At 42.6% G+C, this 5,214-nt stretch overlaps 2 non-coding genes across 2 annotated transcripts; one reads left to right on the top strand and one right to left on the bottom strand.

Moving 5' to 3' along the window:
- Positions 1 to 326: 326 nt before the first annotated feature.
- Positions 327 to 399, bottom strand: TRNAG-UCC. The gene has a single exon. It is a non-coding gene; the product is annotated as a tRNA-Gly (tRNA).
- Positions 400 to 1,677: 1,278 nt separating this feature from the next.
- On the top strand, positions 1,678 to 1,783 carry LOC122433642. The gene has a single exon (XR_006267138.1). It is a non-coding gene; the product is annotated as a U6 spliceosomal RNA (small nuclear RNA).
- The last annotated feature ends 3,431 nt before the right edge of the window (positions 1,784 to 5,214 follow it).

Raw genomic sequence — 5,214 nt, 5'->3', positions numbered from 1 at the left:
TTTGAAGTGGGTCTTTTTCTTTAAAAAATTATTTATTTATATTGAAGTACAGTTGATTTATGTTTCAGATGTACGACGAAGTGATTCTTTTCTATTATAGGTTATTGCAAGGTAAGTATAAGTGCTATAAGTAGAGCCTTGTTGTTGATCTATTTTATAATAATAGGGTATATCTGTTAATCTCAAATTCCTAACCTATCTCTCATAATCCTTTCCCCTTTGGTAACCCTAAATTTGCTTTCTATATCTGTGAGTCTATTTCTGTTTTGTAAATAAGTTCATTTGTATCTTTTTTTTCTTTTGGCCATCCAATTTTGGAATCTTAGTTCCCTGACCAGGAATCGAACCCATGCCCTCTGCAGTGGAAATGCAGAGTCCTAACCACTGGACCACCAGGGAAGTGCCAGCAGTTTTTTAATGAAGCAGATCTTATCCTTCTTTTATTAATGACGGTCTTACTGCTAAGTCACTTCAGTTGTGTCCGACTCTGTGCGACCCCATGGACTGCAGCCTACCAGGCGCCTCCGTCCATGGGATTTTGCAGGCAAGAGTACTGGAGTGGGGTGCCATTGCCTTCTCCAGTGATGGTCCAGGGAAACTTTAAGTAATTTGCCCAAGATAAGTGGCTGTGCTGGATGGACCTCAGCCGGCTCCTCTCTTTTCTGTGATCCAGTCATCGGTGACCACACTTTCCTGGCCACAGGTGAGATCCTTTCCTTCTCTGTCCTCGGCTGAATCTCCATATGTCTGTCCACTGTGCTCATTCACCACACTCTGAAGATTATACATTCCTTTATGTTTACCCCTCATAAGGCTGTGAGCCCCTCCAGGTGGGAAACTCCATTTCCATTTTCCAAGTGACCTCAGTAAAAGTTTTTGATCACATGAAGTTCAAGCTACTTTAGCCTGTGTGTATGATTAGTTGTGGCTAGTTGACCATTTTGCTTTCACTTACATGAAACGAGTGGACGTGAAAAAATGATGATACTAGAGAAAACGTGCAAGATCTCATAACCTCGGTACAATAGGGACAAAGCTGAGACATACTAAGTACTGTGGATGCTAATGGGCCTTCCCCAATGGCTCAGCCGTAAAGAATCAGCTTGTAACGCAGGAGACCCAGGATACGCAGGAGACGCCGGAGACTCAGGTTCTATCACTGGGTTGGGAAGATCCCCTGGGGGAGGGCATGGTAACCCACTCCAGTATTCTTGCCTAGAACATCTCACAGACAGAGGAGCCTGGCGGGCTACAGTCCATGGGGTCGCAGAGTCAGACATGATTGAAGCAGCTGAGCATGGGAGCACATGGATGCTAAAATCACTGACTCTCAGCTGGGTGTGAGCAGTTGGTCTGCACTGCATTCAACTGGGAAGGAAAAGAACAAAATCAAGGCATATGTACAAAATGCTGGAAATGCATGATTTAGGTGTATAAATAAAACATGAGGGATAATTAGGAATCTTAGGCTTTTCTCATTTCCACTGGATGGAGCCACTCCTTAGAAATGAGACACTGTTGCACACTTGTGCACACTTGATTCCTATAGAAACATTTCCTTGGCACTCACCATGCACCAGGCCATGTTCTGGAGTGAACCCTAAGAGATGAGTACAGTTATCACCCGTTTTTAGGTGAGGAAACAGAAGCAGAGAGAAGTAAAATAACTTGCCCCAGGTGCTCACTTCAGCAGCACATGTACTAAAATTGTAGGAAAAGAGAGATTAGCAAGGCCTCCCTGCACAAGGATGCCAAGCAAATTGGTAAAGCATTCCATAATTTTATTATCAACTCTACAAATTCTTATCTTCAGAGAAGATAATGTTTAAGTCTGCGTCACAATCACCCTTGTGTACTTGGAGCTTCTGCATCAGTCCTTCCAATGAATATTCAGGGTTGATTTCCTTTAAGATTGACTGGCTTGGTCTCCTTGTTTAACTGTGTATTTTTTTCTGGTCATCTCCCAGAGCTGACTCTCCCCACCCTTAACATCTTTTGTCTTTAGATGAGGCTGGCGGGGCTGCAGCCACTTTGGTGTTACTCAGTTTTTTCTGACTCTCTCCCATATATACGTGTTACTAAACTTTGATTTTCTCCTGTTTAAAAATATATACATGAGTAACTTGCCCCAGGCACACACCATCTGAGCAGGGGTGGCTGAATGCACCACACAGTATCTCTGTCTTAATGCATTTGCAGAACACATCACGCAGGAGAGCAGATGACTCTTTGAACCTCATGTGATGTGTCAAGGAAACCAGATCTGCTCCTATTTTTAGATGAATTCTTCCTGACACAAAGCAAGAAGGAGGGCATTGTGGTGGAATGACTCCCACATAGGTAGCAACTTATCCCGCATATATGAGCACTGGCTGATTTACAACTCAGATGGACAGGGATTTCATCCCTTTGAATACTATATCGTCATACGTTCTGGAAAGTGATTATTTTTGTGAAGAGGAGCAAAACAGATTAAAGAAAACAGAAAACTAAACAAAGGGAAAAATAAAAAGTTGCAGTGGATAAAGCAATTCAGTAAGAGAAAGCAAAAACAGAGGTTAAAAAAAGTTACTGTGTAATTATATCTCAATGAAAGGAAGTTAAAACCAGGTTCCCAAGTGACTTTAATTTGAATTGTTCAAGCCAACTTAGACAAAATTAGTTTGCAGTCTTATGATGCATTTGACAAGATCTCCAGGATCCAAACTCAAGTTAAGCCAAGCTTTAAGATAAAGCTAACTGCAGATGAAAAAGATATGGCCTCCTAAACCATCTTTATCTTGGAGAGATCAAAAAGGAAGGCCATGTTTTGTGAAATTCTCAAGGGGGAGAATACACATTTACTCAATATATATCATGCACCAGGTCTATTGCCAAATGTTGATCTCATTATCTCCAATTTACAGGGGAAGAAACCGAGGCTCAGTAGGTAAAGAAAAGAGTGAAAACTGGAATCAGGCTTTAAACCCATGTCTCTCCATAATACAGCAATCTGTCCACAAATTCTTGGTACATTACTATAGGTTTCTGATTTCGAAAGTGACTAACTCATTTTGTAATTTATACTCATATTGAATCATGATGTTGTATAGCTGAAACTAATATAATGTTGTATGTCAATTATACCTCAATTTTTTTAAATTATTAACATTGTACACTTACCTACCTGAATCTGGGTCTCTAGAGCCATTCTAGTTACTGCCCTAGAGGGTCCCAATTCTAGACTTCTAGCCTGACAATTTTCAACAAACAGCATTGTTATACCAAGAAACTCCATAAGAACCTTACCCTTTGACAGAGGTAGACATCATTTTTTTTCAAGTTTTTTTTAACTACATTGCATAACAGGAAGCAACATTTTATATCGTGACCCACTACATATGCAGAGTGTTTAACTGCACTATTTCAAAAAACAATATAAGGACTTCCCTGGTGATCCAGTGGTTAAGATTCCACGCTTCTACTGCAGGGGGCGCAGGTTTGATCCCTGGTTGGGGAACTACTAAAAAAGCCCCCCCAAAGCCCACAGTATTTAACTTTGTTACATGCTCTGCTCTCTTCTTTTCTTTTCTATTCCATTTTTAAAATATGCTGGTCCTGAGATGTTCAATTGATTTCATGGCCCACCAGTGTCTTAAGATCTACAGTTTGAGAAACACTGTACTTTAGGATTTGGCTTGATCTGGAGATTTTTTTTTCTCATTTGATAAATGCAGAAATATAGGCTCTCCAGAATGAAGTGAGTTCTTTAAATGTCCACAACTAAGAAGTATTGAATGGAGGACCTCGACACAGAATTCTGCCTTTACACCCAGTATTCTTCTGAATACAGAATTTCTCCAGAGGAATTGTAAATGAGAAACTGAAGAACACCCACGTGCCCTCCCTGCAAGAAGAAAGGCTTAGCTACGTGAAGAAACAGAGGGGGAACACTTCTTAGGAGTCTCGCTGCAGCCGAGGCATTTGACAGTCCTTTCTGGAGGACACATGCTCTGGACCAGGTAAGATGCAGGAGCTGGGATTCAGAGGTGGATTCATAGTCCCTGCTGTGGGAGGGGCTCCCGTTTCAGTAGAGGAGTCCACGTAAATAGATAAATTACAATGCAGGCAAATTAGAACCATAGTGGTGATGGAGGAAATTAAAAGAAATTAAAAGACGATTGCTCCTTGGAAGAAAAACTATGACAAACTTAGTGTATTAAAAAGTAGATGGAGAAGGAAATGGTAACCCACTCCAGTATTCTTGCCTGGAAAAGTCCATGGACAGAGGAGCCTGGTGGGCTGCAGTCTATGGGGTTGCAGAGTCAGACATGACTGAGCGACTGAAAAACAAATGATGGAGGAAGCACAGCTGGAGGTCAGAGAAAGGAGCTTGATATCAGTTCTGAGCCTGGGAGAAGCGAGCTGAGGAGAGACGCTGTGGTGGAGGGCGCATGGAACGGCTGCGGTGTTGGTGGTAGTGGTGATATGGCAGACTGTCTTAAGGGTAGAAGGTACTAGGTGGGCAGAAAGAAGAGAGCATTTTAAGTAGCTGGACCAACATGAGCCAACTGTAGGCCACTGAGGGGCAACGTGTGGGGCATGAAGAACAGTGGGGTAGGGGGTAGAAGCCCCTTTTGCAACTTAGCAAAGTCACCTTTGCCCATTAGACATTTTTTAATATTAAAAAAGTTTATTTATTTAGTTTATTTAGTTGCAGCATGTAAGATCTTCAGTCTTCAATGAGGCATGAGAGATCTTTAGTTGCAACATCCAAACTCTCAGTTGCAGCCTGTAGGAACTATTTACCTGATTAGGGTTCAAACCTGGGCTCCCTGCATTGGGAGTTCAGAGTCTTAGCCACTGGAACACCGGGGAAGTCCTGCAAGGAATGCTTTTAAAAGGCAAAACCCTTCAGTGGCTCCCCTCACTCTTGGAAGGAATCCAAACCCCTGACCACATCTCCCTCGCCCTGCACCCTCTGCCCACTGGCTACTGCCCAGACCTCGCCTCCCACCTGCTTCACTCACTTAACCACCAGCCACCATGCCCTCCCTGCTGTTTCTAAATTCATCCAACGTGCTTCCTGCTCAGGGCTCTGGTATTCATTGTTCCCTCTGCCTGGCCCACTCTTCACACAAATAGCTGCATTTCTCTTGATGACTTCAATCAGGTCTCTTAACAAATGTTACGGACCAGAGGACCCTCCAAGCCTGAGAAGCAGCCTCCTTATCC

The sequence above is a fragment of the Cervus canadensis genome, chromosome 32 (genome assembly GCF_019320065.1).
Source record: "Cervus canadensis isolate Bull #8, Minnesota chromosome 32, ASM1932006v1, whole genome shotgun sequence".
Lineage (NCBI taxonomy): Eukaryota > Metazoa > Chordata > Mammalia > Artiodactyla > Cervidae > Cervus > Cervus canadensis.
This window is presented reverse-complemented; position numbering and strand designations above follow the sequence as displayed.